Raw genomic sequence first — 11,923 nt, 5'->3', positions numbered from 1 at the left:
AGTGTCTTAAAGCGCTGAGCTGCTGAACTTACAGACCAAAAGGTTCCAGGTTCAAATCTGGGGAGCGGAATGAGCGCTCGCTGTTAGCCCCAACTCCTGCCAAGCTAGCCGTTCAAAAACATGCCAATGTGAGTAGATCAATAGGTACCGCTCCGGCGGGAAGGTAACGGCACTCCATGCAGTAATGCCGGCCACATGACCTTGGAGGTGTCTACGGACAACGCTGGCTCTTCGGCTTAGAAATGGAGATGAGATGAGTCGGTTACGAGTGGACTTAACGTCAGGGGAAAACCTTTACCTTACTATATTGTACATTATATACTATACACACACACACACACACACACACACACATATACATACACAAACACACATACAACACTATATTAGCATAGCATGTTACTGAGGGGAGGGGCCTTCCAGCTGATGGCACAGAAGACAAGATGGAAAATATACACATCAAAACAATAAAACTTTAATTAAAAAAAGAAAGAAAGGCAATGGGAGATCTCAGGAAAGTCACACTCTCTCAGCCTCAGAGGAAGGCAAGGGCAGACCTCCTCTGAATAAACCTTGCCAAAAATACCACATGGTAGGTCAGAATCAAACGGAGGCCTCATATTTGTTGCATTATTTATTGACTGGAGTCCAGGTGGCCAGGAGGCTGGAGAAAGAGAAACGTAGTGTATCCTAGCCCACACAGAGTTAGGTCTGATTGATTAAAATTCCAGTACCTGGAATTATTGACTAAATATGAATTTGGGTCTTTTATTCCCTCTTTGCTTTTGTCATTGTTGCTGACCTTTCCAGAAGGAATAAGTCCCTGACTGATCCATGGGCGGTGGGGAAAGCCTTCATCACTCACACTCCAGCCTCCCAGTCAGTTTTGGCAAATATGTAAAGAGAGAGAGCAGAGGGATTTCACAATGAGAGGAAAGGGAATTTACAGCTCCAGATCTATGCATGAAAAGCTCCTCTTGTGTCTTTGTGTGAGTCTTTGGACATTGTTCTTCACCCTTAGGGAGAGAGCTCCAGTTGGGCTTCTTCATTCACATAAAACAGGGGGAGGAGGGTCTCTCCTGAGAAAGAGGCTGGAGGGTATTCATAGATCAGGGCTGCTGAGTCCGCATTGTAAAAGGCTACCCGTCTCCCTTCACAGTTCAGTGTTACTCGGACCCTCTTGGGCTCCTCTCTCAGGGTCAGACGTGGGGTCACACCGTTGTCAGAGGAGAACCAGTATTTACTCTCCCACTTTCCTACTTCCCAGGGCCATAGGGAACCGGGCCCTTCCTCTGCAAAGACTTTCTGGCAACTCCCACAGACGATGCTTTCCCATCCTTCACACGGACTTCCCAAAAATGCCTGTCTGCTCTGAATCCGTCCTGGCCCAGCACACAAAAATGTGGATCAAATCGCTCAGGATTGCCAGGAAGATTTTGCTTTTTCTCTCCCAATGTCACACGTCTGTGATCTTCAGAGAGGATGAGCCAAGGATTGGCTGTGCCTGGATCCAGAGTCACATGTGCTGTTGATGGCAGAAACAGATCAGGGATGGAGGGAGAAAGGAAGGAAGGAAGGAAGGAAGGAAGGAAGGGAGGGAGGGAGGGAGGAAGAAAGAAAGAAAGGTAGGTAAAATATAGATAGACAGACAGCTTCCATGATATATTCTTATCAAATGACATGGAAATCCTCCTTCATCCCCTCAAATCTAAACAGATTGAACGTTATATCCCTCTCCTTCTTAAAATTAACATTTGAATGTTTGGTGATTTGGGATTGGATTGTGATTCTGGAGACCAGGGATCAATTCCCAGTTCAGCCATGAAACCCACGCGTATAAAGCGGGGTATAAATACAAATAATAATAATAATAATAATAATAATAATAATAATAATAATAATAACAACAAGAAAACTCATGACCATTCATCATTCACTGCACCCTCGCAGTGATGTTGACCGGCTCTATCTGCCTAGAAGATCAGGGGGCAGAGGACTCTTAAAAATAAAACAAGCAGTCAAAGAAGAAGAACATGCCCTGGCAGAATATGTAAAGCAAAGTGAAGAACCTTTGATTGAAGTCAAAAATCAGAAACTCCTCAAAGCAGACAAAAAACCAGTACAAGAAAACTACACTACAAACTAGAGCTGACAGCTGGCACAACAAAACATTGCATGGAAAGTTGTGGAAGGAAGCTGACGAAACCATTGATCATATCCTCAGCTGCTGTAAGAAAATTGCACAGACTGACTACAAACAGAGGCACAACTATGTGGTCCAAATGATTCATTGGAACTTATGCCTCAAGTACCACCTCCCAGTAGAAAAGAACTGGTGGGATCACAAACCTGCAAAGGTAATGGAAAATGAACATGCAAAGATACTGTGGGGCTTCCGAATCCAGACTGACAAAGTTCTGGAACACAACACACCAGACCTCACAGTTCTGGAAAAGAAAAAGGTTTGGATCATTGATGTTGCCATCCTAGGTGACAGTCGCATTGACGAAAAACAACAGGAAAAACTCAGCCGCTATCAGGACCTCAAGATTGAACTTCAAAGACTCTGGCAGAAACCAGTGCAGGTGGTCCCGGTGGTGATCGGCACTCTGGGTGCCGTGCCAAAAGATCTCAGCCGGCATTTGGAAACAATAGACATTGACAAAATCACGATCTGCCAACTGTAAAAGGCCACCCTACTGGGATGTGCATGCATCATCCAAAAATACATCACACAGTCCTAGACACTTGGGAAGTGTTTGACTTGTGATTTTGTGATATGAAATCCAGCATATCTATCTTGTTTGCTGTGTCATAATATAATAATAATAATAATAATAATAATAATAATAATAATAATAATAATAATAATAATGGAACTTTGAAAAAGGAGATGGAGGGCCTGATTCTGGCAGCCCAAGAACAAGCCATTAGAACCAATGCCATCAAAGCCAAAATTGAAAAGTTGATGACAGATCCCAAATGTAGACTCTGCAAGGAAGCAGATGAAACAATAGATCACATCCTCAGCTGCTGCAAGAAGATCACACAGACAGACTACAGCAGAGGCATAACACCGTTGCTCAGATGATTAATTGGAACTTGTACCACAAATACCATCTGCCTGCGACAAAGAACTGGTGGGATCACAAGCCGGAAAAGGTTACTGAGAACGAACATGACAAGCTACTCTGGGACTTCCGAATTCAGACAGACAGGGTTTTGGAGCACAATACTCCTGACCTCATGATCGTGTTAAAAAACAAAATATAGATTGTCGATGTTGCAATCCCAGGGGACAGCAGGATTGAAGAAAAACAACTGGAAAAGCTGGCACAATATGAGGATTTAAAGATCGAATTACAAAGACTCTGGCACAAGGTGATCCTAGTGGTGATCGGCACACTGGGTGAAGTGCCTAAAGACCTTGGCCTTAAACACAATCAGCGCTGACAAAATTACCACCTGCCAGCTGCAGAAGGCCACCCTACTGGGATCTGTTTGCATTATTCGCTGATACATCACACAGTCCTAGAACTTGGGAAGTGTCCGACGTGTGATCCAATACAACAGCCAGCAGAGTGTCTGCTGTAGACTCATCTTGTTGTGTTAATAATAATAATAATAATAATAATAATAATAATAATAATAATAATAATAATAAATGTCATTTTTATCTAACCTGTGAGCAAAATTATTTTTGGGACCACACAATCCCTTTGGCTGTGATTATTGAAGGATTTTGAACTTGGGAGACCTCAAAAACAAAAGTTTCTAAATTCAGCTCAGGAGAGGTGGTCGAAGAGGTCTTTTTACCCCCACCTGGCCTTTTATAATGACACCACACTGTTCTCTTGGTCACTAAGGGCAACAGGGCTATGCGGAGGTAGACTTGTTTTTAGATTTAAAAGGGGTTAAGGGGTCGGCAAAGTATCGTCCATGGCTTATTTTTGTGATCGGTAGGACGGGTTTTCCCCCAATTGGAGGCTTCCTGGGCTCCTCAGGATCAAAACACGTTTTTGCAATTTTCTTTTAAAAGTATGATTTTTTTCCCCAAGGCCTCTCAGGGTCAAAATGCCAATACGCCCCTCTGAGCCTTCCACTGTTGCCCTCGGCTTAGATTGTGGGGCATAGCAAGATGCAGGATTATTTCTAAGGACAATAAGAGAGGAAATTCACCAAAGAGGCCCTCCTGTTCAAGAGAAAGTCTAATCTCATCTAGGGATGCATCTACACTGTTGAATTAATACAGTTTTAAACGACCATGGCTCAATGCTATGGAATCCTGGAAGTTGCAGTTTCACAAGATGTTTAGCCTTCTGCTGATGCTTCACCAAAATACAACTCCCTGGATTCCACTGTTTTAAGCCATGGCAGTTAAAGTGGTGTCAACCCACATTCATTCTACAGTGTAGATGTCACCTGAGAGAAAGGGAGAGGGTTTGTTTGTTTGGTTTGCTTGGCTTTGCTGTATCTTGCAGGAGCATGGTTAAGGCTGAGTAAAAAGATTCAGGAGAGTCTAAAAATAAAAATAAATAGCGATAACTCCAGCCTGATTTCTCCCTAGAACCCAAGACAAGTAAACAAAGATGATTGTAATTTGAATCAGCATTGGACTGAGTTGGACTAGGAGGGCTCTTGGAGACCAGGGTGCGAATCCTGCCTCTGCAATGGCAAACCCCTTCTGAAGAAAATCTTTCTTGTTTACCTTTTTGCTGCTGAAGTCCAGATTCCAGAGAGTCTAAAGAGAAAAAGGAAAGAGATAGACTGAACAGGACATGGTGACTCAGAAATCAAGAGGAAACGATGCAAGACTGCCGAGATCCTTCACACAAGAGATGAAGCGTAACTTCACCTGCACCCAGTTATGGCTCATTTGGGAATGGTGGCATTGGTTGTCCAATGTGCATCACTGCATTGTCACGCAATGTATGGCCAGGCATGGAACACAGTCAGTGCATCCTGTGCCGCAATGTGCAGTCTCCATAGCAGTAGATCAGCAGAAACATTTCATGCATGGACAAAGGTGACTGAGCGGAAGGGGCCACTCTTCTCTAGTTCACACTGGAAGGAGACAAAGGACGGATTGCGGGAAAGAGACCTCTGTCTCCTTCATCCCTTAGATATGTCTCGATGTATGAATAATGAAGGCTGCTATATAGAAATGCCAGCCAACTCTCAGACCGATAGATGTCATTATTCACGAACTGTTGACAATGTTCTCTCTCGGAATCATCTGGCTTTCCGGTATGACTCGATGGTCAGCTACCTCAAAACAACTCAAAACAATAAAATAATACATCAATACTGATTTTATTAGTACACCAGCCAGAAATCACATGGTATATCTGGTGTGTGTGTGTGTTTGTGTGTGTGTGTATGTATGTATTTGTGTATATATTTATTTGATGAAGTAAATGAACAGGTTTAGGATTGGCTAGGGAATTCTATATTTATATTTAAGTTTGCTTCACAGATGAAATTTTAATTCACATGTGAAATAATTTTTTTAAAAAAACAATAGAACAGAATAGACAATATGGTTCTCTTTCAAGTTTAAAATAAAATTGGCTGTTTCTTGAACTTAACTTTCCCAATTCCTTGAAGCATTTCATTTCCCCTTTCAGACCAATGTTACATCTCACTGAAAAACCTTGCAGACAATCAGCCTTACTACTTAATTGCTTCATGACGCCCTCCAGAAAGGAATTTATATCACAGATGTCACTGATCTTCCATTTCAGGGCAGGAGAAAAAGCCACAGGGATCTCAAATTTCTCCTTCTATATATATAAAAGAGTGATGGCATCACGGCAATTCACAAAACAACAAAAGTACAGGCCCCCCAACCTCAACATTTGACAACACAACCCATCATCCACGCCTCAAGGTTGATACAACAAAAAGAAAAGAAAAATAAAGTCCTAATTAGAGGGAGAGCAATAATTTTTTTTTATCCAATTGCTGCCAGTTTAGAGGGCTAATCTCTGCCCACTTGGTTGCCTAACATGATGTTTTGGTCCTTAATTTGTGAAATCATAACTTAATTTGATGTTTAATAGGCTTATCCTTAATCCTTATTATCCAACATATTCGCTTATCCAACATTCTGCCGGCCCGTTTATGTTGGATAAGTGAGACTCTACTGTACTGTATTTACAAATTTACCACTAAAATATCACAATGAATTTAAAACACTGACTACAAAAACATTGACTATGAAAAGGCAGACTGCGTTGGATAATCCAGAACATTGTATAAGCAAATGTTGGATAAGTGAGATTCTTCTTTAATATGAAATAATTACTGGGATAGAATAATGCAGAACAATATAATCTCTAAAACCAGGACAGTAAATAAACAGGGGAATTCCACACAGGAAACAATCAGGGCCAGCTAACACCTCCCAACAAAGTATTCCCATCATCAAAGTCTGGCAAATCCTCGGTTTTCTCAGGGCCACAGACAGTAGAAGCACATAAAATATCGCAAACAACACCACTCTGAAAACAAGGGAATTCCAGACAGGAAACAATCAGGGCCAGCTAACACCTCCCAACAAAAAATTCACTCAGGGAGGAAACAGCCAGGCTTTAAAGCTGCAAGGCTATTACATCCTAATCATTTTTCCTAATTGCAGCATTCATACTTGCCTCCAACAAACAAAAAAAACCAATCAGAAATATTGTATATTCACAACCTTTAGGAAATAATATCCCCTGATGGCGCAGCGTGTTAAAGCGCTGAGCTGCTGAACTTCTGGACCGAAAGGCCACAGGTTCGAATTGGGGGAGCGGAGAGAGCCCCCACTGTTAGCCCCAGCTTCTACCAACCCAGAAGTTCGAAAACATGCAAATGTGAGTGCATCAATAGGTACTGCTCCGGCGGGAAGGTAACGCTGCTCCATGTAGTCATCCCACATGACCTTGGAGGAGTCTACGGACAACGCCAGCTCTTCGGCTTAGAAATGGAGATGAGCACCAACCTCCAGAGTCAGACACGACTGGACTTAATGTCAGGGGAAAGCTTTACGCTTTACCTTAACTACCTCCAATTCCTCAATACTTTATTTCCCAGAACAACAGACTTCACCACAGCAACGCGTGGCCGGGCACAGCTAGTTTCATTATAACTGCAAGAAACAGAAAAATATCACACGTTGCATCTTCAAAAGAATTAATGCTGTTTGACACCACTTTCAATGTCATGGGTTAATGCCATAACAATGCCAAAGAGTGCTGATGCCTTACCCAACGACAACTCCTAGGATTCCATAGCTCTGAGCCATAATAGTTAAACTGCTATAACTCCATGGTATAGAGGCATACCCACAAGATCACAGAGTTGGATGGTGTCTCATGGGCCATCAGGTCCAACTCCACCACTGAACCCCAGACACCAATTTCTGTAAGAGGAGAGGGATGGGCTTCACATGCAAGTTTTTATGGGAGATTAACTTACCCCTGTAAGAAACTTCTGATGTCCTGTAAATGAGGGAAAAAAGAATTCAGGACAGGCATTTGCATGGAGACTAGGTGCACATTTCTGAAACTGTAGAGTTTCCAGCTAACTGAAATGGCTGAAGTAAAGCCAGTCCCTCCGCAAAGAGGGATGGTTTTACATAATGGGCATCCACTTCAGTGCCATGGTTTAGCAAAAGCCGTCGGATGGGGGTATTGGGTGGCAACCTGTGCTGGACAGGGTTTCACTCCCCCTGAAGTCACAGGTCCGCAGTTTGGGGGTCCTCCTGGATTCAGCGTTGACGCTTGAGGCTCAGGTGTCGGCGGTGGCCGGGAGGGCTTTTGCACAACTCAAACTTGTGCGCCAACTGCGACCATACCTCGTGAAGTCTGACTTGACCACGGTGGTGCATGCCTTAGTTACCTCTAGACTGAACTACTGTAATGCGCTCTACGTGGGGCTTCCCTTGAAGACGGCTCGGAAATTACAACTGGTCTAACGCTCGGCTGCCAGATTAATAACCGGGGCGAATTACAGGGAGAGATCTACTCCCCTGTTTAAGGAGCTCCACTGGCTACCGTTCATTTTCCGATCCCAATTCAAGGTGCAGACCATCATATATAAAGCCCTAAACGGTTTGGGACCCACCTACCTTCGTGACCGTATCTCCTACCATAAACCTGCCCGATCTCTGCGATCGTCAGGGGAGGCCCTCCTGTCGCCACTGCCTTTATCCCAGACCCGCCTTGTAGGAACAAGGGAGAGGGCCTTTTCTGCTGTGGCCCCCCGTTTGTGGAACTCATTGCCCATTGAAATCAGGCAAGCCTCCACTCTTTCAGACTTTAGGAAAGATCTTCCGATGTGCTTTTGGAGAGTAACTGTTACACGCTTTTTTGTTACGCCCCCCATTATTTATCCTCTAGTCTGTCTGCTATCTTTTCCCTAGTTCCCTGTGGTTTTATTCTTATCCTTTTCTCACCCCGAGTTTTAACTGAGTATTCATGCGGCCCGCCCTGTTATATTGCTTTTTGGATTTTGTGTTGTGCTGTATATGATCCTTTATTGTATTGTTGTAATTGTATTATGATATGTTGTTTTTATATTTTGTTATATTGTATTTTTCCCGGGCATGGCCCCATGTAAGCCGCCCCGAGTCCCCATTGGGAGATGGTGGCGGGGTATAAATAAAGTTTTATTATTTATTTATTATTTTGGTAGAGCCACCTAATACTGTTAAATGCAAGACTTCAAGCTCCAGGATGTTGGAAACGGGAATACTTGAAGGCCACACACTTCATAAATGCATGATGAAGGCAATGTTAGTTTGGTGAGGGGTCGCAGGCTGAGGTTAGTTCCAGCTTCAGCCAATGCCCTGGTGCTGGATGGCAATTGGGACCAGAGCTGGATCTCAGGATTGTATGGCATGGTCCACATATTCCACTACAGTCATGTTATAATTGATAGCAGATACATACTAGGTTGCGCACATTTGATGCTGCAATAGCTTTCAGTTAGGCTGTTCATGGTCCAGTGCCCAAACATCTAAATACCCTTGACAACCTGACTTGCTTCACCACCACTATTCCTGCATTTTTAATATTTTTTTTTGTGCACTTATTTATTTATTTATTTATTTGCTACATTTATATACCGCTCTTCTCACCCTGAAGGGGACTCAGGGCGGTTTACAAATATATATACATACAATATATTATATTATACAACTATATCGCAATATTATTAGTAATATTGCATGTAATATAAATATACAATTATAATAGTGAATTATAATTATTATTACATTGTATAATATTGTATTATTGTATTGTATTATTACACTTGAGCAATTCTTGCATTTTAAAAAGGCAAACATAACTATATATATACACACACACACACATACTATGTGAAGCTACTTTTTGCAGAGTTCAGTTCTGTGTTCAACACAATCCTCCAAATAGACTACTGTTTAAACTAATGGATCTTGGACTGTCCTATTCAATCTGTTCCTGGATTATGTCTATCTTGTCTGGACATTCACAATTTGTGTACACTGAAGCATGAGAAAGCTGAGGTGTTGCTGTTTTGGCCTTACCTGGAGGAGTTCACTTGCCGGTTGCTGATGCTTCTCCTCCGTCTCTTGGATGAGTTTCGAGAGAGAGGAGAGTTCTTTGGAGAGTCTGGCCAGATGTTCCTCCCCTTTGGCTGAAATCTCCTTCTCCACCTCTTCCATTTTTGCCAGAAAATTTGTCTCTTGTTCTTCTAGACACTGGTGCATGAGTCTGAATGCAGCCACAGTCTTATCCTTTTCTCTCCGGGTTCTCTCCCATAATAAAGGAAAGGAGAAACAGGAGTGAGAGGAAAAAAGAAACTTTCTTTGGGCTGAATTCTTCAGATTCCCTTGGAAAGAGACTTGTGTCTCTTCATGTAGAAAATGTCAATATCCAGTAGAGAAAGAGTCTTATGAAGACTCAGAAGGGCCCGCCACTGGAATGGGCTTGGATAAATATTGTCTATTTGGACTTTATAAATGGTAGATATTTTTAAAAAATATCTTTGTCCAGATTCACATTCAGAGAGGCAATACCCATTTTCCGGTAGGAAAGCAAATCCTGTCTTTCCCGCACTGCGTCTGCTTTGAAGGCCAGAATTTTCTCTCTCTCCTTCTTCAGAGTCTCCAGCAAATTCCCAATCTGGTCCTGAAGAGGAAGACAAGTCCTTGCTCACTTCTTTGGTTCAAGGTTTACAGTTTTTATATTAAAGAGCTTTGCACAATGCCTAGCAATCCCAAGTGCCCAATAAAAAAAGTCTCAGTGGAAATGAGTGAAAATCAATGTCTGAAATAGAGTCGCCAGATATCAAGACCTGGGCTGGATTATCCCATTTTTGTGGGCCATCTCCAGGTTGAGATAAAGGTGCACACCTTTAGTCATTCCATGATTCAATGTACAAAGACTCTCAAGTGGGTGGAGATGTCTATGTATTTAGCACCAGGTCGTACTCTCTGCTCTGCTTTGTATCCACATTGGGGCTGGAAGAAAGGAGGCTGGATCCTTTAACTCATCTCCTAAACTCAGGCCCATGGGCCGAATCCAGCCCTCCATGTGTTTTTCTGTGGCTGTCCTGATGCTGGAAAACAACTCCTGTCTTCCTCATCATTAGACACCATGACAAATGCCAATGGGAGTTGTGGTACAGTATCTAGAAGGCTGCAGTTTGTTCTGTTTAGTCAGGATACCGGGGTGTGAATTGAGATACAAGGATTGTGGATATAATGCCTGATTTTCACATGATGGCCTTTAACCTTTCCCAAACCTCAGAGGCACAAATGCTTTGGGGTTGCAATTCCCATTATCCTCAGTCTGACATAGTGGAAAATATTGACCTGCTAACCACAGAGCTATATTGTGGGGTGGAGTTACACCACAACACCTTGTTAGGAATGACTATTTTACCCCCTCCTACCTTGTACTCCTTTGATGCCTCGTCCAGAGGGATCACTTTGTGTTTTTTATGCTCTTTCGACCTGTCGCACACCACACAGATGGGGGTTTCGTGGTCCTTGCAGAAGAGCTTGAGGGGCTCCTGGTGCCTCTGGCAGACTCTCCCCTTCTCTTCTGCCTTTTGCCTCCCCAGTTCCTTGGCTATTTCCACCAGATTCGCAAGCTGCCTATTTGGCCTGATGTCTCTTTCCTGCACTTTCTCCCTGCATTGTGGGCAGGAGGCCTCTTTCTCCTCCCAGCATTGATCCAGGCAGGATTGGCAGAAATTGTGCCCACAGGAGATGATCATCACAGGCTCCTTGTAATACTCCAAGCAGATGGGACATGACAGTTCCTCACAGAGCTTGTTCGTGGAGTCTCCAGAGGCCATGGCTGCTGAAGCTGCTCCACCTCAGAGTCAAGACAGAGTTAATGGTTAACTTTCGTTTCTCAGACTTTCTCTTCCTGGAAAGCAGCTGATAACTCCACCTCTGCCCAACTTCTGATGCTTCAACCTCTGAGCTCCCCCAATGCCTCTGCGTTTGGGAAACTGAACATGAGATCCTTCCCTTTGTCTGTCTGGGCACCATGCAACAGTTCTCTAAGCATATAACTCCCTTGCTTGAAAATGCTTCTTTGGTGAATTTCCCGGCATAATTAAAGGCCTAGTTGTCACCTATTAAACCCTATGCAGCTTAGGTCCAGCTTATCTAAAAGGCCAAATCTCCCCATAAGAACTTGGCAGAGCTTCATTTCTCTTGGCTCATCCACACACATGTAATGTGCAAGTTATGGATTGTCAAGCCTGGTAACATCCGTGGTATTGCATTCAATTCTGTTTTTCTTTTTAAAAATAATAATAATGAGAAACTATTTTCTGAACTGAATCAGACTTTAGACCAGGCATGGGCAAACTATATGTGCCACCCTGGGCACTTATCTCAGGCCCGTCTCATTTTCCCTGTCCTCTTGGCACAAGG

General features: G+C 43.1%; 1 pseudogene; it reads right to left on the bottom strand.

Annotated features, from left to right (window-relative positions):
* Positions 1 to 455: 455 nt before the first annotated feature.
* LOC100561880 (E3 ubiquitin-protein ligase TRIM11-like) lies at positions 456 to 11,382 on the bottom strand (annotated as a pseudogene).
* Positions 11,383 to 11,923: the final 541 nt, after the last annotated feature.

The sequence above is a fragment of the Anolis carolinensis genome, chromosome 2 (assembly GCF_035594765.1).
Source record: "Anolis carolinensis isolate JA03-04 chromosome 2, rAnoCar3.1.pri, whole genome shotgun sequence".
NCBI lineage: Eukaryota > Metazoa > Chordata > Lepidosauria > Squamata > Dactyloidae > Anolis > Anolis carolinensis.
Note: the sequence above shows the minus strand (reverse complement) of the source record. Positions and strands in the feature narration are given on the sequence as shown.